Below are 25,878 nucleotides of genomic sequence, written 5' to 3'. Positions count from 1 at the left end.
AAACAGGAAACATAAGATTTTCGTAAAACTATCATCCGCACAATCCTGAAAGCAAGGGCAGACGCGTGCGAGAACTATTTCACGATCAATTTAACACCTCATGCATCCGAATTGCTGACAAAATTAATGTATGGAAGAATGGGAAACAGAGGATCGATTATATAGCCAATTTTGTCTTTAGAAAGGATAAAAGCACCAGAGGGGCATTTTTGACGCTGCGATCAATAATGGAAGCAAGACTTAAGAAAAGTCAAGACACTTTCATAGGATATGTCGACTTTCAAAAATCATTCGGCAATGGACAATGGTGCAAAATATTCGAAATTCTGAGGAAAGTAGGGGTAAGCAATAGGAAAAGACGGGTAATATGCAATATATACAAGAACCAAGAGGGAATGATAAGAATGGAAGACCAAGAACGAAGTGCAAGAATTTGAAAGGACGTAAGATAGAGATGAGGGCTTTCGGTCTTACTGTTCAATCTAGACATCAGAGAAGCAATGTCGGAAATAAAAGAAAGATTCAAGAGTGGGATTAAAATCAGGGTGAAATGATATAAACGACAAAATTTGCTGATGACATCGCTACACTCAGTGAAAGTGAGAAATAACTGCATAACTGTTAAATGGTATGAGCAGCCTAATGAGCTCATACCAAGGATTGAGAATAAAGCGAAGAACTTAAGATGAAAACTGGGGAGCACGGAGCAGACAAACTGAAGGAATTCTGTTACCTTGGAGCGATGCAACGGACGTCGGACGAAGCAATCAGGACATAAAAAGCAGGCAGAGGTGACATTCCTGACCGATGTAAGTCAACCGATATCTAACAGCGGCCTCAGTCTTGGCATGAAATTTCAGAGAATGTACGTCTGGAGCACAGCGTTGTATGGTTATGAATCTGGGACTGTGGGAAAACCAGAAAAGAAGGGAATCTGAGCTTTTGAGATGTGGTGCTATATGAGGAAGTTGAAAATTATGTGAACTAATAACATAACGTTTGAGGAGTTTCTCCACGGAATCGGCGAAGAAACAAACCTGGGAAACAGTGACAAGAAGAAGGGACAGGATTGTAGGACAGATGTTAATACATCAGGGAATAACTTCCGCGGTACTAGACGGAGCGTAAAGGGTAAAAACTACAGGTAAGACAGAGCGTGGATTACCTCCAACAGATAACTGTGGACATGATGTGCAAGTGCTACACTGAAGTGAAAGGGTTGTCTCAGGGAGGTTTTCAGGTTTTCGTGGCGCGTCCCATAAAAGCAGTCAGATTCCAAAAAAAATTCTGTTACTTTTGAAAATGTTAAAGAAATTTGTCAGATGGTCCCCACTGCTTTATTTCGGTGCTGCTTGCACCAGTGATGCCCCTCGGGGTAGGCCCGAAGCTAACTTCCTACCTTAATTAAGTTATGAGTTTAGTCATCAAAGAGGTTATCTACAACCATTCGTCCTAGATTGTGTTGTAGAAAGCTCTGTTCATTCTCGCACAACTATGAACTTAGCTAACAGACACAAAAGCTACAAATTTAGCATCGTGTCGGAACCACGAAGACTCCACATGACGACACAAGACAAGTGAGAAGAAACTACTTTTCATCTTATCATTTAGCAGCCCATCCGGTGGTTCCTTTCCATCACTGTTTACAGAGTACAGGATTTTTATTGTTTAGAAAATGCGCACTAGTCTTTCGGCCCGAAAAATAACGCTTGTTACTCTTTCAGCCAACAGTCGCTATCATTATTTGAAAATGACAGGGCGGTGCTTCTTCGAAATGTCACCGGGTTTTAGCGACAACATTTGGCACAACCCCCGAGACCGTCACCAGTATTTATCATGTGGAGAAATCCCTAACATGTATATTATTGTAGCTTTAAAAATTTATTTTTTTTAAAGGTAAAAATACAAAGTGAAAATGGTTCGTAGAGGTAAAACAGCGCATCATTAATGGCATGCATTCATTTTTTCCACTGTCATGAATTATAAGTACCTCTTACGCGATTTATGAGATAGGTACCCTCCAGCACATGAATGAATTATGCATGCATACAAATGAAAAATTAATGAATTCGCAATAATGAATAACAGATACTCGCCATTTTCGTAATGAGTTCGATGCATCTGTCCCCTTCTGCGGGACGTCAGACTATAATTACTGAATGCCTCCTCTCAGATATCTCTGTGTAATAGCCATGCGGAAGGGGCAAACCTGTACGAATAACGCTTCTTCGAAGGTAAATGAGTATTGTGAAACAACGAAACACAAAATACGTATAATTTAGAAGCGCAGTTTAATTGTAGCTCGATATTGTGACTGGGATACGTATAGAACAGAGACAGAAATTAATTCAGACCTCGTCCATCTTCCTTACTGAACATGACAGTTTAGTACAAGGCAATTTTATTTGCCAGAATTCTGAGGAATATGATGACGATTTCCCGTTGATGTCCTTAATCTAAAAGTTGTCGTACAGAAACACAGTGCGATTTTACAGACATGCTAGCCTCTAAAACATGTCAGATTTGTGATTATCCAGTGCCAGATGTCCAAATGTGATGTGAAGTACAAGTAAAGTCCATTCTACAGCTAAGTGTATGTTTTGTATACCATACATTGAGCAACATATCACTGGGAGAGTTTGCTGAATATTATAGGTAATCGGCTCAATGTAACCTGAGCAGAGAGAGCGAGCACATTATTTTATATGAAAATTGATAATGTGTATCCACGATATAATGTGTTAGCAAAACAATTATTTAAGAGAATTTGACACATGTGTTCTTTCATCGTTCAGCTGAATTCAGTTTATCGAAATGCGAAAGCTTCGTTTAAAACATTCTTACAGAACAAAAGAGGAACTAGCAGAAATTGTACTTGAATCCTAGGTTAATCTATTTGGACTTAACAGTCATGATGAAGCGAAGAGTGAAAATGTTGTAGGTATAAACTAATGAAGGAAGTACTAAAATGTACTGCAAGATCTGTAATACCCCGTCACTGGTATAATATATTCTGTAATTTTTTCCCGTTTATGATGCACAAATTGCATTTTATATTTTATGCATGTAGAACAGATGTATTTGTCAACATGCTCAGAATGATTAGTGTATTTTATGTGTAGTTTTATCAGTGCGAATTGCAACAGCAAGTTGTACTGTAATGTCAGGAGTACGGTTCTTTCCAAATTGCTTTTGAAAGATCACAAACCGCGTGTATGCGGCCTGCTCTGGACCTCTTCTCTCTGCCGTGGACTGTGATGACGAGACAGTGGAGGTTTTGCTGGGATGCATCCAACAACTACGCACATACTGATTTATTCGCTACCTTTACACTCTTAGTGCGGTAAATAGCCAGATGTTGTATTGGTATGGATCCTGACAAATTATTGTTCGACGTTCCGCTGAGTCAGACAGTGATACTGAGTACGGACGATGTGGTGGAGCACTGTCGTCTACAGTCATACGTCACTAATATAAAAAAAAAATCGCATCGTCTTCAGTGATGTATGTTTCAGACAGACAACTGTTGAATTGAATCGCAGTCCCAGCGACTGATTAATCTGATGTTAATACAGCTGTTTTCATAGCTGTAGTTTGGTATGGACCTGTAAATTTCGAAGTACAGTGTTAGATGGGTTAAGATACTATTTCTGTTTCCTGATCATGTTGCGGGAATTATTCAAAGATTACACAGTAATGAAAATAATTAATGCTTGTACCAAGCATTTTCTACTTACAAGTTTCGTTAATCATATAAAATTGGTATTGAGGAAAGTTTTGATTTATTCACAACAATAGTCCTTTGCTCTAAAGCAGACTTAAAAACTAAGTACAGTTTCAGTAAACATATTTATTTTGCATTTATTTATTTTATTGACAACCGCACATTAGAATATTATACCTTTATTGTATTTGAAATGAATTACATTAAATTTTTGATGTCAGTTCCGCATAATTCCTTTCAGTGAAACAGCTAGAATGTTCACGAAATGTTAAAACATTTGAAAGACGGGTCACATGGAACACATATTAAAACAATATAAAGTATCATTTCCCAAACTGTTAGGGGTACAATATAATTACTCTCAAATTCAAATAAAAAAAATTGCTTTTCGAATTAAATGTAATGATTCTTATAAGCAGCTGCGTGTTGTTCTCTTTAAAATGTGGAATAATTGTCTGTGGTAACTGGACATGTTACCAGTAAAAATTGAAGTACTACCTGTATTTTCTGACATATTTTAGAAAAATTATGTAAGTGTAACTTTTACGTTCTGAGGTCATAGTTTATTTGTTAAAATTGGCTTTGCTTGCTGCACTCTGGCGTTGTTTCAGATACCATGCATCTTCATGTAGGATAATTTATTGTTATAAACTGTATGTACAAATCAGTCTTAGTCAAATTTGGACAGAGCAGTCTATAAAGGTAAGAGTTAATGTTTTATATGGCTGTGTAATTTTATCATTTGAAACATTCTATCAATAGAAAGCAAAAATAGTTTTGGGCTTTTCTATCCAGGTCTTGTGCAGTGTAACGATATGAAGAAGATGATGAATCTTAACTTGTACATTCTTGTTTATCCCTTCATAGCACACTGATTTCGTCCTCAAATGCAGAAAAACAAAGGCACTTCATGCACTGCAGTATAAGGCAATGGGAAGTCCCACATAAGTCAAAGCAGGGTCCCTCATGCTTAGGAAATGCTAGAAACGTCTGCAGATACACCTTGATATTAGTGTGAAATTTTCGACCTCTACAGGTCAGAACAACTACAGGTTGTTCACAAAGTCTGGGTGCATAGGGAATTCTACAAAATATTCTGTATTCTATAAATATTAATAAACAACTAAATAATAATAAAATGAATTCTAATAATTATAATATATTTTATTTTTTCCAGATTGAATGATGACTCTGTTTGCAGGAGAATTAGTGGAGTTGATACTTTTAAGTGGACAAGAAGGATGGTCATACTGCAAAATCGTGGAAGAATTTAACCTTTCACACCCTCATAGTGAATCTATTTGTTTTCTGCCATTGGAAAATTAATCACCAAGTTTAAAGAAACTGGTAGTGCATTGGACAAACCTCGTTCCGGACGACCAAAGACTTTTGACACAATGCAAGATGCTATCTCGGCCAGGGTTAAAGCTAGCCCAAAGAAATCGCTTCGTTGGATGTCTACAGAGTTGAGTGTTCCAGGGTCAACCATACAAGTTACAGATATTGCATCACTTAAATGAACATGGGCATAATGGACGCTTGTAGGTGTGTGAATGGTTTGCAGATAAACTGGATGAAAATATCAGTTTTACTAAAGACCGTGTGCTGTTCACTGATGACGCTGTGTTTGTCAGTGGTGAAGTGAACAGACAAAATCTTCCATACTGATCCAAGGCAATAACTATTGGATGAGTTCATTCAAGCAGCAGGACTGCCAGAAAGTGGTGGTGTGGTGTGGTTTGTGGAAGGCTCGTATGATAGGTCCTTTCTTCTTTGATGAACATGTAATGGGCGAGACTTATCAGAACACGCCGAGAGATAAATTGATGTCCCAAATTAAATGTCTGGGTAAGGGCCTTTAACAACATTGTCAATCAGATTAATGGTTATATTGTAGATTATGATCTCGGTGTTCCCCAGTATACAGGGTTTATGACTTTTTTACATAGGGAGATTGTGAGCAGAATGTTCTTATAACAGCATGTATAACCTGCAGAGAAGTTGTACCCGGGGGGCCATAGTGGAGGCAACGGAGAACAGGGAGAGAGATGAAATAAATTCTGAGTGCAGCGACCTGATTGTGTGAGGGAGTCTAGGAAGCAGCACTCGGTGGATCGTACCTCAGAGACTTCTGGCTGAAGCCCTCTCCTCCTTTCCGTTTAGGGTCGGACTGAAGGGTGCCTGTTCGCAAAACATTTTACCTGGCCCAGGCAGCAGTCCAGTTGACCGCTGTAAACTGAATCTGCTGTAAACTGAGCTTTTTGCAAATGGTGGGAAAGTCATAAAACTCGGTGCATTCAGGTGTTAGATGCTACGACGAGTGGCTGGTGTACGTGTTTAGTGCAAGCAAAACTAAAACCCGCTGACACCAGGAAGTCGGCACGTTCTTTTCCGAGTGGAAAAGACATGTATTTCAAGGGAAGTTGTCGGTCCAGAAAGATTAGATGTCTCCATAAATGAGCGACTGTGGTTCCATCTAGATAGACGTTTTTTGCCAAAACATGGCCATGCCTACCGTGAGAACGACGCCTCCCTAGTCTAAAATATTCTTTTTCAGGCAAGAGAGATTTGGAATCACAGATTGGCTCCCCACTGGATATGCAAAGTAGAGGCTTGCTCCTCCAACGCGGATTGGCCACCAAGCCAACAAAAGAGTCCAGATTTAATGAGTAGAGGATAGTTTGATTGGTTTATACAATGTGGGAGTGATTTTGTTTTCGGTAATTCGGCTCCTGAACCGAGGCTTAGTGGAAAGTGGTCGTGATTCTTTGCTTTCTTTGTCTTCTGGTCCTCCCCTGGTGGAAAACTTCAGTTATTACTCTAGTTGGTGAGACTTGTGGTCTATATCTTGTGGTGGACTACGAGACAGTGGCAGTTTCCATCTGTGCCAGCAGTGGAACTGCATCTTGGACCTATCGTGCGTAATGAGGGTGAACTTATTCGTCCTGGGTCGACCTCTGACATTTAACAATTCCAGCACGCACCGTCGTGCCTGAGAGTCAAATTGGTTTGGTCAGACCAGCGAATGGGTGCACCTCACACTGAAATCTGTCAGGACTTCAGGGCTCTGATAGTGAGGTTTCCCCTTTCCGGTAATCGGTTTGCAAATTTTCTTGGACGCGTCAGAACATTACAGCTGCCGTAGCGTAGCGCTTCTCGCCCACAGCGTTGCGTTTTCTGCTGCCACCTGAATCAAGGTGAAAGGGTAAAATACTGCTGCACCAGAGTAGGGCTGTTAAATGATATTCACAGCTGTCTGTTCTTAGCTGAACCATAGTTTGTGGCATACTTCCCCCTCGTTGATTCCTTTTGAATAAAGTTGGGCCTCACGGCGGATTCATGTATACAAAGTCAGACTGCGTTGGTCATGGGATTAATTCAGGGAAGAATTTGTATAGCTTCCACCACAATGTAAGCTTTGCCAATCAAACACCACTTCTTTTCTGATTTGCGTTTGTCATTTTTTTGTAAGATTTATGAGGTACTTACAGTTACAGAAGGATTGATAACACTTGGCATTATTTTGTAAACTGAAATACGCTCATGTTCTCATTCATATACCATCAACTATTCACTGTTTTTATTTTATTGTGGTAGTACATGGGTAAAACAGCAATATAAGGTTCAACCTTATTAAATTAATTAATTTGATTATTAATTTGACTTCTGAAAGTGACCACAGGCATAGGCAAGGAAAGTGTCGTGAGTAAATTCACTAATTCGTATATAACATTAAGGGCGTAGCTCATGATTTGAAGGTTAATTAGAAGATAATACTTTTCATTATGTAAAAGTAATATTTAGCATCACTCAGACATATATTTATGATAAAAGTAAGCGACATTTCGCAGGACCTTCAGACTGGTTTCAGCAGGCTGGGGCCCCTGACCATTTTGCTACAGCTATTAGAGATTGGTTGAGTGAGAATTATCGTCTCTGAGCTGGGATAAGAGATCATGTGAAGTGGTCCCCACATTCGCCAGACCTTTCTCCCCTTGACGTCTTTTTCTGAGGTATGCTGAAAGAGAAAGTCTACACGATGAGAATTACAAATTTAAACCAAGTGACAGAACGCATTACCAGTCTGTGCTAGAATCGACGGCAATTCGGACCTGTTATATCGAGCTCCCCTTCCCTCCCCCCCCCCCCCCCGCCCCTCCATGAACCATGGACCTTGCCGTTAGTGGGGAGGTTTGCGTGCCTCAGCGATACAGATAGCCGTAACGTAGGTGCAACGACAACGGAGGATATCTGTTGAGAGGCCAGACAAACGGGTGGTTCCTGAAAAGGGGCAGCAGCCTTTTCAGTAGTTGCAGGGGCAACAGTCTGGATGGTTGACTGATCTGGCCTTGTAACACCAACCAAAACGGCCTTGCTGTGCTGGTACTGCGAACGGCTGAAACCAAGGGGAAACTACAGCCGTAATTTTTCCCGAGGGCATGCAGCTTCACTGTATGGTTAAATGATGATGGCGTCCTCTTGGGTAAAACATTCCGGAGGTAAAATAGTCCCCCATTCGGATCTCCGGGCGGGGACTACTCAAGAGGACGTCGTTATCAGGAGAAAGAAAACTGGCGTTCTACGGATTGAAGCGTGGAATGTCAGATCCCTTAATCGGGCAGGTAGGTTAGAAAATTTAAAAAGGGAAATGGATAGGTTATTAAAGTTAGATATAGTGGGAATTAGTGAAGTTCGGTGGCAGGAAGAACAAGACTTCTGGTCAGGTGAATACAGGGTTATAAATACAAAATTAAATAGGAGTAATACAGGAGTAGGTGTAATAATGAATAGGAAAATAGGAATGCTGGTAAACTACTACAAACAGCATTATTGTGGCCAAGATAAATACGAAGCCCACACCTACCACAGTAGTACAAGTTTATATGCCAACCAGCTCCGCAGATGACGAAGAGATTGATGAAATGTATGATGAGATAAAAGAAATTATTCAGATGTGAAGGGAGACGAAAATTTAATAGTCATGGGTGACTGGAACTCGATAGTAGGAAAAATAAGAGAAGGAAACGTTGTAGGTGAATATGGAATGGGGCTAAGGAATGAAAGCGGAAGCCGCCTAGTAGAATTTTGCACAGAGCGTAACTTAATCATAGCTGACACTTGGTTCAAGAATCATGAAAGAATGTTGTATACATGGAAGAAGCCTGGAGATACTGGACGGTCTCAGATAGTTTATATAATGATAAGACAGAGATTCAGGAACCAGGTTTTAAATTGTAATGCATTTTCAGGGGCAGATGTGGACTCTGACGACAATCTATTGGTTATGAACTATAGATTAAAACTGAAGAAACTGCAAAAAACCTGAGAATTTGAGGAGATGGGACTTGGATAAACTGAAAGAACCAGAGGTCGTAGCGAGCTTCAGGGAGAGCATTACGGAACGATTGACAAGAATGAGGGAAAGAAATACAGTAGAAGAAGAATGGGTAGCTTTGAGAGATGAAATAGTGAGGTAGCAGAGGATCAAGTAGGTAAAATGACGAGGGCTAATAGAAATCCTTGGGTAACAGAAGAGATACTGAATGTAATTGATGAAAAGAGAAAATATAAAAATGCAGTAAATGAAGCAGGCAAAAAGGAATACAAAAGTCTCAAAAATGAGATCGACAGGAAGTGCAAAATGGCTAAGCAGGGATGGCTAGAGCACAAATGTAAGGATGTAGAGGCACATATCACTAGGGGTAAGATTGATACTGCCTACAGGAAAATTAAAGAGACCTTTGGAGAAAAGAGAACCACTTGTATGAATATCAAGAGCTCAGATGGAAGCCCAGTTCTAAGCAAAGAGGGGAAAGCAGAAAGATGGAAGGAGTATATAGAGGGTCTATACAGGGGCGATGTTCTTGAGGACAGTATTATAGAAATGGAAGAGAATGTAGACGAAGATGAAATAGGAGATAATGATACTGCGGGAAGAGTTTGATAGAGCACTGAAAGACCTAAGTCGAAACAAGGCCCCCGGAGTAGACAACATTCCATTAGAACTACTGACAGCCTTGGGAGACCTAGGCCTAACAAATCTTTACCATCTAGTGAGCAAGATGTATGAGACAGGCTAAATACCCTCAGACTTCAAGAAGAATGTAATAATCCCAAGCCCAAAGAAAGAAGGGGTTGACAGATGCGAAAATTACCGAACTATCAGTTTAATAAGCCACGGCTGCAAAATACTAACGCGAATTCGTTACAGACGAATGGAAATACTGGTAGAAGCCGACCTCGGGGAAGATCAGTTCGGAATCCGTAGAAATGTTGGAACGCGTGAGGCATTACTGACCCTACGACTTATCTTAGAAAATAGATTAAGGAAAGGCAAACCTACTGATCTAGCATTTGTAGACTTAGAGAAAGGGTTTGACAATGTTGACTGGAATACTCGCTTTCAAATTCTGAAGGCGGTAGGGGTAAAATACAGGGAGCGAAAAGCTTTTTTCAATTTGTATAGAAACTGTTGTGGATTGGCAAGACAGCCAACCCACTAGGAGGAAGCCGAAAGGCACGCGTTTAAGCTCACGCAGACTGGCGTGAGGTCTGGAACAGGACACGGAATGAGACTAGTAAAAAACGTACGTATCTTCTGGAATACTTAACTTTAATCCATAATTGGTGAACATCGCTCTTGACGGTACATGTTTTACAGCATCAATAGTGACTGGTAATGGCCCCTTGCTGGGTCGTAGCAAATGACGTAGCTGAAGGCTATGCTAACTATCGTCTTGGCAAATGAGAGCGTAATTTGTCAGAGAACCATCGCTAGCAAAGTCGGCTGTACAACTGGGGCGAATGCTAGGAAGTCTCTTTAGACCTGCCGTGTGGCGGCGCTCGGTCTGCAATCTCTGATAGTGGCGACCCGCGGGTCCGACGTATACTAACGGACCGCGGCCGATTTAAAGGCTACCACCTAGCAAGTGTGGTGTCTGGCGGTGACACCACAGAAACCAGATGGCAGTTATAAGAGTCGAGGGGCATGAAAGGGAAGCATTAGTTGGGAAGGGAGTGAGACAGGGCTGTAACCTATCCCCGATGTTATTCTATCTGTATAATGAGCAAGCAGTAAAGGAAATAAAAGAAAAATTCGGAGTAGGAATTAAAATCAATGGAGAAGAAATAAAAACTTTGAGGTTCGCCGATGACATTGTAATACTGCCAGAGACAGCAAAGGACCTGGGAGAGCAGCTGAACGGAATGGACAGTGTCATGAAAGGAGGATATAAGATGAACATCAACACAAGCAAAACGAGGATAATGGAATATAGTCGAATTAAATCGGGTGATGCTGCGGGAAATAGGAAATGTGACGCTTAAAGTAGTAAATGAGTTGTGCTATTTGGGGAGCAAAATAACTGATGATGGTCGAATTAGAGAGGATATAAAATGTAGGCTGGCAATGGCAAGGTATGCGTTTCTGAAGAAGAGAAATTTGTTAACATCGAGTATAGATTTAAGTGTCAGGAAGTCGTTTCTGAAAGTATTTGTATGGAGTGCAGCCATGTATGGAAGTGAAACTTGGACGATAACTAGTTTAGACAAGAAGAGAATAGAAGCTTTTGAAATGTGGTGCTACAGAAGAATGCTCAAGATTAGATGGGTAGATTACATAACTAATGAGGAGGTACTGAATAGAATAGGAGAGAAGAAAAATTTGTGGCACAACTTGACTAGAAGAAGGGATAGGTTGGTAGGCCATATTCTGAGGCATCAAAGGATCACCAGTTTAGTATTGTAGGGCAGCGTGGAGGGTAACAATCATAGAGGGAGACCAATACATGAATACACTAAACAGATTCAGAAGGATGTAGGTTGCAGTAGGTACTGGGAGATAAGAAGCTTGCACAGCATAGAGTGGCATGGAGAGCAACATATATCGAGTTCACCTTAAACTTGCAAAGTGCATCAAATTATGCATTGAAAAGCACGGAGATCATGTTGGTAATATTGTTTATTAACTTTAAGGTGATTAAATTGTGCTTTACTATTATTAGAATTCCCAATGTACCCACAATTTAAGGACAGCCTGTTGTTACCTCCTAGCAGCTTCATGTTATTGAACAAATGAGCGCCATTCGTCTTAACTTAATGGGCCTTGTATTTGAAACAAATACCTATCTGTGAACATCTTAATTTGAAATGTAGGCACCCTTTATCTTCGCCATGTAAGTGAAATTAGCCAAATTGCTATAGCGTCACTGTCTCCTGGGCAGAAGGACCTGGGTTCAGTTCCCGGTATTACCTCAGCAATTTTGAGGCAAAGAGGTCTGGAACAGGAGGAATGCGTCCACTAAGCCACGTGAGGAAAAATGAGGAGTTGCTTGAATAAAGAAGCAGTGGCACCACCAAGGATTAATCTGCTGGCGGTAATGGCTGCAGGTACTGGCGACATAGTGATCGGATGTCCCATAGATTGTTACTCATAGCGCCTTGTGAGCAACAGTCGGCCAGTCAGAACTGGCTTTATCTGTGACTGGTGTTTATGCTTATGTGACGTCTACACTGTGACGGAGAAAGGATTTAATTCACTTCACCACTGACTGAGGAAAGTGAACTGTAGGCAGTCTGTTTTTCCAGAGCAGTATGTAGCAGACTTGTTTGTGGATGGGTAAAGTTATTTAGTGTCTGTATTTTTATGGAAACTGAGCAGTTTGAAAGAAAAGTATAAATGTTTCTGAGCACTATCGGACTTAACCTCTGAGGTCATCAGTCCCCTAGAACTTAGAACTACTTAAACCTAACTAACCTAATGACAACACACATATCCATGCCCGAGGCAGGTTTCGAACATGCGACCGTAGCGGTCGCGCGGTTCCAGACTGAAGCACCTAGAACCACTCGGCCACAGCGGCCGGCGTTTGAAAGATAAAGACAAAAATAACATCTACATAAATTAAAAAAAAAAAGAGGACAAGAAGAAGCCTAATATATGGGATCTGGCTGCGTTAGATAGCGTCGAGGCTGTTCAGGGTAGCCTTTGCCACCTCCTCACCTCGGCTATGGGGTTAACTCATGGGGATCAGGGACAAACTTAGCACTGCTCATAATATAACCAAATACATTTATGAGAATTGGTTATAGTATAGAGATGCTCAAGGTCCACATTTAGCAGGAAGGATGGGCGATGTAACCACAGTTCTTGGCAGTGATGTGCTGTTAGGATCCTGGTAACAACTGTGAAAAGGGTAGCGTGGCACTGAGCAGAAAGTTCTGACAGTTAGACAGCAGCTGACCACTGAGTCAGCAGCAGCAATGCATTAGTGCCTCTCGGCAGCACAGCGGTCTGGTGATGTCACTTCCCAGCGGTCTGGTGATGTCACTTCCCAGCGACTACCCCGCGCGTCCCTAGTTCGATCCTCGAGCCCACAAGTGCTAGGTGCGGAGTGTATAACACCATCTGAGTGACGCTAACTAGAGCTTATGGCTGCAACACCAAAAGGTGACGAAGGGGCGATGCTTTTCTGGACTTCACAACTGCAGCCCTCTCAGCAGCGTTCGGTATCTCAATGCCGTTTGCCGACTGGGCGGACGATTCCCTGCTGTCATGTAGGTGGCGTCTGCGATCCTCGTAACAACGCTGGCTGCCGAACGGTGGATGTGCCAATGTGCTGCGGCCATATGGATTACTTGATATTAAAGGAGGAGCTTGCAGCAATCAGCGGCGTTTATGTGTTCATCAGGAATTGTCCAGCAAGACCTACTGGTGTAACGCTAAAATAGCTTCATAACAGTAGTTAAAATATCATGTGTGCCCCCTGAGAAAGAAAGTGTCGCAAGAATTTCTTCGCCTTTTTAATTTTCGCTACATTCCTCTAGCAATCATTTCTGTTCCTGGCTTTAGTGGCCCATTTTCCTTTCCTCTTACAACCTCCGTATCCTGTGGCCTAGAGATAGCGTATTTGAATAGTAATCACAATGTCCTCGGTTCTCAATTCAGACCCCGCCAATGCTTAAATTTTGAATAAAGATCATCACTAATGGCGGCCAAAGACTTCTAGCATGAGAAATCATCCTCGTTCAGCCAACGACCTTGTCAAAGAGGGCAGAGGAGTGGACAGAGATTCAGGGCATTCTCTTGTCCTTGGGGTGGAAAACTGCCCCTAAAGGCGGAAGAAGCAGCAATGATCAGCAGCATGAGGACGCAGAAGGCAATTAAAAACCACAGCATTACAGACACATAATGTTTCCCACACGACATATGGTCTGTAAACGAAAAACTATCATGATGATCTCTCCGCTGGCAAAAGATCAGAACTAGCCTCTAGTACGGATCTCTGGGTGAGGACTGCCAAGGGGGAGGTGACCGTGAGAAAAAGATAGAATATCCAACAAACGGATAACGTTTTACGAGTTGGACCGTGTAATGTCAGAAGTTTGAACGTGGTAGGGCAGCTAGAAAGTCTGAAAAGGGAATTGCTAAGGCTGAATCTAGATGTAATAGTGGTCAGTGAAGTGAAATGGAAGAAAGACAAATGTTTCTGGTCAGATGAGTACAGGGTAATGTCAACAGCGGCAGAAAATGGTAGAACGGGAGTAGGATTCGTTATCAGTGGGAAGGACGGCAGAGAGTGAGTTACTGTGGACAGTTCAGTGATAAGCTTGTTCTCATCAGAATCGATACCTAACGAACACTGACAACGATACTTCAGGTATACATGCCAACGTCGCAAGCTGGTAGACGAAGAGATAGAGCAATCATCTTAGGAAGAACTCCGCTCACAGCTGGTAAAATTGTTTATTAATACACGACCGGTTTCACGGCGTTAAGCCGCATCGTCAGGTGAACCTACGTGGTAAAAAGCAAAGTACAGTGTCACTATTTTTTGCAGATATTAAAATTAGTAAAGGAATGTCTAAAATACACTCACAATGTTAAAAGGTCATAGGCATACCCATCGCTCCTATTCAAAATTCACTGTTCAGAGAATATCGTCAATAATATGCCGAGCGAAAGGTAAAGAAGAAATGTCCCATTCTTTGAAATTTTCCTCAATCTAAAAAGAAAAAAAGAAAATATTTTATACTGAGCGGAAGATGAATTTTTTAAAAAAAGAGGCTGGATTGGCGATAAAGAATTGTCACTGCTAACATGATGTTTCGCGGCACACGCAAATTACTATGCGCAAAGAATCAGTTGGCAGTGTCTTACCAGTGCGACAGCAGCGCAGCTCAGTGCACTGCGTAATGAAGTTGCGGCAAAGTTAACCAGATTATATCTACGCAAGAAAATGAGGCAAAATCAAAAACAGAGAATCAGATCTCACACAGTGTCGTTATAAGTCAATTAATAGTAAATTATCGAAAGATCAAGAAATTGTAGTACAGGCTGACAAAAGTAAGTCAACGGTAATAAACTTAGAGGTGAACTACATAAGTAAATTAAAAAAAAATTGAGCATAACAAAACAATCAAAATTAGATATGATTTAACTGCAAATATGAAGCGAACCTAACAAAGATTTTTAGTAAATCGAAAATATTTCCTAATAAAACTCAAAAGAAATGATTTTTACCAGTGCACCAAAAAAAAAAAAAAAAATGGTTCAAATGACTCTGAGCACTATGGGACTTAACTTCTAAGGTCATCAGTCCCCTAGAACTTAGAACTACTTAAACCTAACTAACCTAAGGACATCACACACATCCATACCCGAGGCAGGATTCGAACCTGCGACTGTAGCGCCTAGAACCGCACGGCCACCTCGGCCGGCACCAGCGCACCCAACTGCACCGAAGTTACGTGGTACTGTAAAGCTTGACAAAACAGGTAAAGCGTTACGTCCAACTGTGGATGTTAGGGGGGGGGGGGGGCGGGAGTGGGGAGGCGCAGGTTTTGTAGTAGAAAAGTTGTTCACAGAGTATCTGAATAAACATTTCCGATATCCTACTAATTTCAGTATGGAAAATAGGAAACAGCTTACAAACAATTTGCAGGATGTAATCATAACGCCAACCACAAGTATGTTGGCATGTGACGTCAATAACATGTATGCTAATATGCCTATTGTTCAGTTGCAAAGTATAATCGCGGAGAATCTGAGTACCTTTTCGGAGACACCATCTAAGGAGGTGGATGAAATTCTGGCTCTATTAAGAATTGTTTTATCTTTTAATTATTCTAAATTCGGGGATAATTTTTATTCACAACACGTGAACTCTTCACTAACCTGTTGCATAGGAAACATTTTTATGACCAACTTTAAGCAAGAATTTATGACAAAATTCCCTCATCATGTTAGAAGATTAATCTTATGGAATAGATATGTTGACGATGTTTACATATTATACGATGGTAATAAACTTAAAAGTGACCAGTCTCTTCGGGATCTAAATAGTTTGAACCAAAAGATACATTCCCTGGGTAATACGCTAAGAATGACACGTCAGTTTTTGCGGACCTCCAAGTGCCCGTAAAAAATTAAGATATTGGCTTCAGTATTTACCGAAAGCCAACCACGACAGATCTTGTCATACACAGACAATCATGTCATCCAATGAAGTATAAATCTTCAGCATTCAGAGCCACGTAAAACCGTATGTATGAAACGCCCCATACCAGAGAAGCTCAAGTGTCTGAATATGAGGTTATACAGTATATAGCGTATCAAAACGGTTACGATCCAGAATTTGCTAACGCAGTTAACAGAAGTACACTGAAAAGAGAAATCTCCCTTTCCATAACGGATAAGAGGTAGATTTCATTACGCTTAGACCAGACGAGCAGACAAAGGGACGCTCTATTTTTTATAGAATACCGTATCAGGGTGCAATAGCCGAAAAAATTGGCAGACGTATGAGATCCAAAAACATTATTCCAGCGTATTTTACATTTTCAGATCTAGGCAGAAAACTGAGGCACAAGGAAAAGGCTGTGGTGAATAAATTTACTGAAGCGGGTGTATACTGCATTACATGATATGATTGCCCTAAAAAATATAGAGGACAAACCGGTATGTCATTTCGAATAAGATTTCAGGAGCACCTTAACTTAAATAATCCCCGCTCTGCATTGACAGCACACTTACGCGAAGAGGGTCATAGCATCGCAAGCCCTTGAAAAAAATTAAAAACACGACACAAAAAAGCCATATTTTGAATATATTAGAAGAAGTGGAAATGTTGAGACATAAAATAGAAAACGCAAAGTTCACGTTGGATAACTAGTTGTAATTAAAGTACAATAGCATACTGGCTGATTTTGATTGTTTGCATGTAGTAAAATTCTGTACTATTCTTGCTATACTAATGAGTATACGACGGCCGGCCGAAGTGGCCGTGCGGTTAAAGGCGCTGCAGTCTGGAACCGCAAGACCGCTACGGTCGCAGGTTCGAATCCTGCCTCGGGCATGGATGTTTGTGATGTCCTTAGGTTAGTTAGGTTTAACTAGTTCTAAGTTCTAGGGGACTAATGACCTCAGCAGTTGAGTCCCATAGTGCTCAGAGCCATTTGAACCATTTTTTAGTATACGACGTGACACTGTCCACATGGACAGCTTTCGTTCCGCCTGCCAGCTAGTCTCTCTTCGTCGTTCGTCCCGGCCACTTTTGTCTTTCCCTGCACTGAGCTGTCCTCTTGTCACACTGGTAAGACACTGCCCCCTGATTCTTTCCACATTGTAATTTGCGTGTCCGCGAATAATCATGTTAGCAGTGGCAATTATTTATTGCCAATATGGCCTCTTTTCTTAAAAGAAATTATCGTCTGTTCACTATAAAATATTTTTTTTCTTTTTAGATGTAGGCAAATTTTAAAGAATGGGCATTTCTTCTTTACCTTTCGCTAGCCATAGTATTGACAATATTCTCAGAATATGCCTATGACCTTTTAACATTGTGAGTATATTTTGGACACTCTTTTACCTATTTTAAAACCCGCAAAAAGTAGGAACACTGTGCTTTGTTTTTTATTTTGTAGGTTCATTGACGACGCGGTTTAAAGCCGCGAAACCGGTCATGTTTTAATAAACAACTATTTTACCAGCTTTCAACAGCTCCGGTTGCCCAGAATATAAATTAGTTTGAGTTAAAGAAAGTATATGAGGATACTGAACGGGTAATTCGGTACGCAAAGAAAGTTGAAAATCTAACAGCCGTGGGGGACTGGAATGCAATTGTGGGGGAAGGGGTAGAAGAACCGGTTACTTGATATTATGGGATATGCACTGGAAATGAGAGAGGGGAAAGACTAATTGCGTTCCGCAGTAAATTTCAGCTAGTAATAGCGAAACATAATAGGAGGAGGTGTACCTGGAAAAGGTCGACAGATATGGGAAGATTTCTGTCAAATTACATCATGGTTAGGCAGAGATTCCGACATCTGATATTGGATTGCAAGGTGTATCCTGGAGCAGTTATACTCTCATATCACAATTTAGTAGTGATGAAGAGTAGGCTGAAGTTTGAGACTAATCAGGAAGAATCAGTGCACAAAGAAGTGCAGTACGGTAGTACTAAGTAATGAAGCGATACACTTGAATTCTCTGACGCTATAGATACTGTGATTGGGATTAGCTCAGTAGGGTTTTAAGTTGAAGAGGAATTGACATCTCTAAAAAGGGATTCACAAAAATTGGAAAGAAAAACATAGGTAAGAAGATAGTAAATGCGAAGAAACTATAGGTAGCTGAAGAAATACTTCAGTTGACCGATGAAAGAAGGAAGCATAACAATGTTCAGGAACATTCAGGAATACTTAGGAATGAAATAAATAGCAAGTGCAGGGATGCTCAGGCGAAATCGAAAGAAATCGAAAAAGAAATGCTTGTCGGAAGGACTGACTCAGCGTATAGAAAATGCAAAACAACCTTCGGTGAAATTAAAAGCAAGAGTGGTAACATTAAGAGTGCAATAGGAATTCCACTGTTCAACGCAGAGGAGTGAGGGGATAGGTGGAAAGAGTACACTGAAACCTCTATGAGGGTGAAGATTTGTCTGATGTGATAGAAGAACAAACAGGAGTCGATACAGATGAGCTATGGCATCCAATATTAGAACAGGATTTAAAAGAGCTTTGGACGACTTAAGGTCAAATAAGGGAGAACGGGTTCCATCAATTGCTGTGTAGAACGTACGAATCTGGCGATGTACCATTAGACTTCCGGAAAAACCATCATCCACATAAATCCAAAGATAGCAAGAGCTGTCAAGTGCGAGATTTCAAATGGTTCAAATGGCTCTAAGCACTATGGGACTTAACATCTGAGGTCATCAGTCCCCTAGACCTAGAACTACTTAAACCTAACTAATCTAAGGACAACACACACATCCATGCCCCAGGCAGGATTCGAACCTGCGACCGTAGCAGCAACGCCGTCCCGGACTGAAGCGTCTAGAACCGCTCGGCCACAGTGGCCGGCAAGTGCGAGAGTTATTGCCAATCTGCTTAACGACTCATGCATCCAAGTTGCAGCCAAGAGCAATATACAGAAGAATGGAAAAGAAAATTGAGGATGTGGTAGATGACGATCAGTTTGGCTTTAGAAAAGGTAAAGGCACAAGAGCGGCGGTTCTGCCGTTGCCGTTGATTATGGAAACTAGAGTAAAGAAAAATCAAGATTCGTTTATAGGCTTTGTCGACCTGGAAAAAGCGTTCGACAATTTAAAATGATGCAAGATGTTTGAAATTCTAGGGAGAAAAGGGGTAAGTTGTAGGCAAAGAAGAGTGATGTACAATATATACAATTACCAAGAGGGGACAATAAGAGTGGAAGGCAAAGAACAAGTGCTGGAATTGAAAAGGGTGTAAGACAAGGATGTAGCCTTTTACCCCTACTGTTCAATCTGCACACCTTGGAAGCAATCAGGGAAATAAAAGAAAGGTTCAGGAGAGGAATTAGAATTAAAGGTGAAAGGATAGCAATGATACAATTCGCTTTCTTGAGTGCAAGTGAAGAAGAATTACATGATCTGCTGAACGGAATGAACAGTCTAATGAGTACGTAATATGAATCGATAGTAAATCGAAAAAAGACGGAAGTAACGAAAAGTAGCAGAGTTGAGAACAGCGAGAAACTTAACATCATAATTGGTGATAACGAAGTAGGGTTCTCTGCAGAATCGGTGAGAAAGGATAGGAAAAACATGGACAAGAAGAAGGGACAGGATTGTAGGACATCTGTTAACACCAGGGAATAACTTCGATGGTCCAGAGGGAGCTGTAGAGGGTAAAAACTGTAGAGAAATACAGAACTTGGAATACATACAGCAAATAATTGAGGACGTAAGTTGCAAGTGCTACTCTGAGATGAAGATATTGGTACAGAAGAGGAATTAGTGGCGGGCCGCATCAAATCAGTCAAAACATTGACGACCAAAAGAAAAAAAAGATCCTTATAGATGTCATCCTTCTGTCATGTGCGTGGTCTTCCTTGGCGCCTTCTGCTCTCCACGAATCGAGAGTATGCTGCTCACGGTTGTCTTTCCTCATCCATCCTAATTGTGTGTTCTGTCCACATCTGTCTCTTTTCTGTGCTAGCTTTTGAATATAGCTCTGCCAGTTCCTGGTTTTTGTTGACCTCCAGTTCTGTGACAAGAGGAAAATGTGTCTGTCAACGTTTTCATGAACTGTTAAAAATTTGTGTTTACTGTTGTCTATTTAAATGAAATATGTGATGTGTATGTATATTCTAATACAGGATTAATTTGTTCATTAACCATTATCATAGACATAATACTGTGCAAAACCAAATGCAGAATTCGTGTAAATCGATAATATAAAACAAACTTGACCATAGCTTCCAGTTCTCGTCGGACGTGTGTTTTGTGCTTTAATCTCATGTGTAAGGGAAATACAAAGTCTGTTTATTATGTGTTCTGCTCCGATCTCCTATAGACAAACGAAGAAAATCTGCAAGTGCTAAGAACAAATTCCTGTAATAACAGACCTTGCGTAGATGGAGATGGCTACACTCAAAAATGATAACATATATATGTATTGGATGCTGGAATCTCTTCCACATTAGTATTTTACATGTTGCAACTATATTCGTGCTTTTATACCCTTCGCCGAGTGAAAATTACTTGTCCTTTCACACTACTCGTCTGTGTCCTTACGAATATCTTTGTTATGCCGCGAACACCTCTTGCGGCAGAAAGTCGTTTGAGTTTTGGCAACGTTTTCTAAACACAGTGATTCCAGCAGATATGATCATTCACAGGAGGTTTTCCACATCGAGTGTCGTTTGTAGATTGGCTCCTGCAGCAGCTGGAAAGAAATTACCATTTTCGTACTTATGCATTGGACACAGACGATGTTTGTATGAGGTGATACATCATCAACAGGAATAGGAATGCATGGGATGGCAGAATCCACATGCACTACTTCGTCGAGGCTATAAAAACCATTTCACTGGAAATGTATGGGCGAGATTTGTCAACGATTTTGTGATATTGCCATACAAACGATCTAAAAGTTGAATGCAGGGGTCAACAAAACATTTGTGACTTCTGAAATTTTCCTGGCGTATTTCTTCTTCTAGTAATTTTCGGGTTTGCAGACGGATCCCATTAACATTCTGCCACATTTCGGCCCAGAGATGTCCGGCCATCCTCAGGTGAGTAGACGAAGTAGTGAAGAGAACGGTTTTTTTCCTTTATTGTATTTCAATTACCCATCGTGGCGGGCTGTCAGTAGCATATGCGCTGCTCTTCAGCCGAAAGATATAAGACATACAATAGATGACATTTAAAAATAACATAAAGGGGAGGAATAACATAAAGGGGGGAACATTATGGAAGACAGTAGACAAAAAGTGGCGACTGTAAAATGGGGATAAAAACCGTAAAAAAGTAGCGCACACAAAAACCACACACTGGGACAATTAAAGGAACACGAGGCGAAGTATGACCAGAGAACAAAAGTATCGACGGACGGCGTAACACATAACAACCACTGACAGGAACACTATGTACAAGTCCAGCACACAATTAAAATCACACCTCTTGACGCACAGGAGAAAAGCACCAAACACAACACTGACGTAGCACACTGATGATGATGAGCAAAACGGAGGATCTGCCAGGTGCAAGGAGATGAGGGTAATGGGAAGAAGGGGGCGGGGGGGGGGGAGACGGTCTGGGGGCGCGCCGAAGAGGGCAGTGGTGTTACGTAGATGATACTTTGGTTGTATGTCCTCACGGCTGACAACAACTGGAAAAATTCCTTTGCCGTTTAAACTCTTTACATGAGAACATCAAGTTTACTACGAAGACTGAGAAATATGGGACTATACCCTTTCTTGGTCGTAAGCATGATGGGTCTTTGTGTCAATCGGTTTACAGAAAACCCACACATATAGATCTGTATCTTGAGGCGTCCAGCTGCTATCACCCCGCACAAACCGCAGGCGTTCTTAGTACTTTAATTCATCGGGCGCCTGTAACATCGGATGCTGATAGCCTTCACGAAGAATTAGTGCATCTGGAGAAGGTTTTTAAAAAGAATGACTATAAAACTTCCTGGAAGATTAAAACTGTGTGCGGGACCTAGACTCGAACTCGGGACCTTTGCCTTTCGCGGGCAAGGCAAAGGTCCCGAGTTCGAGTCACGGTCCGGCACACGGTTTTAATCTGTCAGGAAGTTTCATATCAGCGCACACTCCGCTGTAGAGTGAAAATTTCATTCTAGAGAATGACTATACTTAGCGTCAAATATGGAAGGCCATGCACAATTATAATAACAAGAAGCAACGCTCTGAGAAGATCGATGATGATGACTATAAATCAACTGCGCTCCTTCCATGTGCCGGGAACGTGTCTTCTAAAATAGGCAGACTGATTAGGAAGAATAATATCAGTGTCATCGTCTGTCCACCAGCAAAGAGCAGGGCCTTAGTCGGATCCGTTAAAGACGATTTACAATTTAGGAAGGCGGGTGTTTATAAAATTCCCCGTGAGTGTGGCTCTGCATATATAGGTCAAGCGACACGAACGGTCCATGAACACTGTGTAGGACACTAAAATACATCGTACATAAAATTTAATTACTGAGGCCGGCCGCGTTGGCCGAACGGTTCTAGGCGCTTCAGTCTGGAACCGCGCGTCCGCTGCGGTCGCAGGTTCGAATCCTGCCTCGAGCATGGATGTGTATGATGTCCTTAGGTTAGTTAGGTTTAAGTAGTTCTAAGTTCTAGGTGACTGATGACCTCAGATGTTAAGTTCTATAGTGCTCAGTGCCATTGGAACCATCTGAGCGCGTGCGCCGTAAACCGCCAGCGCGGAATTCGCTATAAATGCTATGACTGCCTCAGGTCTCTTCGTCTACTCACCTGAGGATAGCCGGACGTCTCTGGGCCGAAATGTCGTGGCAGAATGTTGATGGTATCCGGCTACAAACCCTAAAATTACTGGAAGAACATAACATTTCTTGGATAAGTCTTCACAGAGCTGGTAAAAGATGTGGCGATGAGGATTCATAGGCGTATAAGGTTTCAGGATAAGGAAAGTCGGTACACTATGCTGTCCAGTTAAATGGTCCGCTCGGTGCTGAAGTTGCGCGTGTTTCTTTGTATCTTGATCGTGTAAGACTTATCGTGTCACTACAAATTTTCTACACTTTCGTTTAAAAAGCAGGTCTTTATTGTTATGTACTGTCCGGTATTCTTTGATTTGCAAGGTTTTTTTCATATATTGCTGTACACGTGCTACTCCTACGGTTGTAAGACATCAAGTCTAGTAATGAAGAGACAAGAAGGAATGCGACTGCGTTGTTAACAGCGGTGGCCGCAAGCCAGTGGCAACGTTTGCTTATCAAACGCGGTATGTGTTCTGTATCGTAAGCATCTTCATTTGCTTACACATATTCTCAATGAAATGGAATCATTAACGTAATGAGAGAAAAAAACCGAATGAAATTTTGACATAAGAATAAGGTAAAACAGAATTTTACTAATCGTTTTTAATACACTTCTGGAAAAAAGGTGGTACACCCTTTTTGAGGTTTCCAGTTCCCTCAAGATTTATTGTCACAACATTGCATTTATAGTACATGAAATTATTACATTTACAGAGCAACTGTACAAGCAGTAATGAGGTACCACCTATCGACCCAAGCTGTAACACCCATACTAATATGTGGTGTACCCTCCATGGCCGACAATGCACTCGCTGATACAAGCATCCAGTCGATCGTACAGATGGCGAATACTGTCCTGGGATACGTTATACCACGCCTGCTCGACCCATTCATACAGTTCTGTAACAGTCGTTGGTTGACGAGTCGCTCGAGTCACTTCTCATTCCATCATATCCCACATATGCTCGATTAGAGACAAGTCCGGAGGTTGTGCTGTCCATGAAAGTTGTGCACTTCTTGCAGAGCATGTTGGGGTTCACGGGCAGTGTGTGGATGAGTATTATTCTGTTGGAACAACACATCACCTTCCTCTTGAAAGAACAGCAGAGGAACAGACCTAACAACATTATACACATACCGAGTACTGGTTAGCGCCGCTCCAGAAAATACAATGGTTAGTAGCAGCTTATCGCACCCCAAACCATAAGGTTCAGATTGGGACCAGTGTGTCTTGGACGAATGCTCTCTACTATACAGCGCTCACAAGGTCTACGTCATATGTGCAAACGATCATCACTTGCATGAAGCAGAATGTGCTTTCATTGCTGAATGCCATGGCGCGCCGTTCCATTTTCCAAGTGATCCCCTGAAGGCACCAATCGAATTGTGCACATCGATGCTGTGGCATGAGTGGATGAAGGAATAGAAGACTCTGTGTATGTAGTCCCACTGCTAACAACTGATTTGCAATACTTTATGCTGATACATCTGGGCTCAGAAGCCTTCTTTTCTCTGCTTTAGTAGCTGTATAATCTGCCACGTTGTCCTTACAACACGACGATGTTGGCGGGAATCAGTGCTGCTTGGAGATCCAGAACATCGTCTACGGGTGTAAGAAGGTTCATGTGACCACTGATAAGAGCATCGTTGCACAGTTCATGCAGGACGTCCAACTTACGTAGCAGTTCTCTGAAGGACCATCCCACCAGTACAAAAGCCACAATCTGACGGTTTTCAAACGCGCTCAGTTGGCTGTAGGAGGCATGAGGACATCTCCATGGCATGGTTGCCTGCTTGCATGTTTGCACCACACTGATCCTTTTAGCTATGAGCATTCCGTATTAAAGGATAGACGTGCTCTGTTGACTGACAATGTTTAAACAATCATCAGTACATATACTATCCTGCAGGTAGCATATGCTGTCATCGGACCAAAATCAACGTCGTCTTTCCAGATATTCTAATTTTTTGTGACAATGTACTTACATATTCGCATTATACCTGAGTGCACGAAAAGGACAGTTTATAAAGGAATATGTCTCGACAGGAGCTACACCCTTGCTTTTATTTGCAGATTGAACAGTTTTATTTGCTGGTAATGAAACTCAGTCTCAATTAAGTATTCACATCCTGAATGAAGTACGCAAAAATTGAAAAAAATTACTTCTCAGAAAAGAAAAGTAATGCCATTTATATTGCCATAGCCAACAAGATCGAAACCAAAATGTGTTGAAGGTTTATAATTTATAAAAAAAAACAGCTACCAGCCACATGTATGGTTTAAAAAGGTTTATTATCTTCAGACCATGACCGGTTTCGGATTTTTCTTTACAAATCCATCTTCAGATGGCAGTTACAAGCATTCTAAGTTGGACCTAGTTTTATTTTTGTTATTCGTTTGCTGCACTGGGATAGAAAAGAAATATTTTTGTTGTCATATCGGTAATGGTATTTTTACAAAAGATTTATTTCTTTTACAAAATCTAATTGCTCATGAGATAGTTTTTTGTTTTAAACTTAGTAAATGTGCAGGTTAGTGTACTTACGAGCTATGTAGTTCTGCCTGACGAAATATTCGTGCGTTTATGTTTTCGAACGCAAGCTTAATACACTTTTCAATATGCACTATGTGAGTGCTATTCCAGTCAATGGACGTCACTTTCAACCTCACCATCTTAATTACACACGCAGCACACGAATAACGTTTACAAAACGTCGCCAGCTTCATATTACAAACGAGAACAATATTTGCAAAGAGCTTACAGTCATAACGATGTTAACTTACAGATGCTGTATAGTCGATATGGGTACAGTAAAATATCTCTTTGCTATTGTATGAAATTAATCTAAAACGG

Source organism: Schistocerca nitens, chromosome 7, assembly GCF_023898315.1.
Source record: "Schistocerca nitens isolate TAMUIC-IGC-003100 chromosome 7, iqSchNite1.1, whole genome shotgun sequence".
In the NCBI taxonomy this organism is placed as follows: Eukaryota; Metazoa; Arthropoda; class Insecta; order Orthoptera; family Acrididae; genus Schistocerca; species Schistocerca nitens.
Note: the sequence above shows the minus strand (reverse complement) of the source record.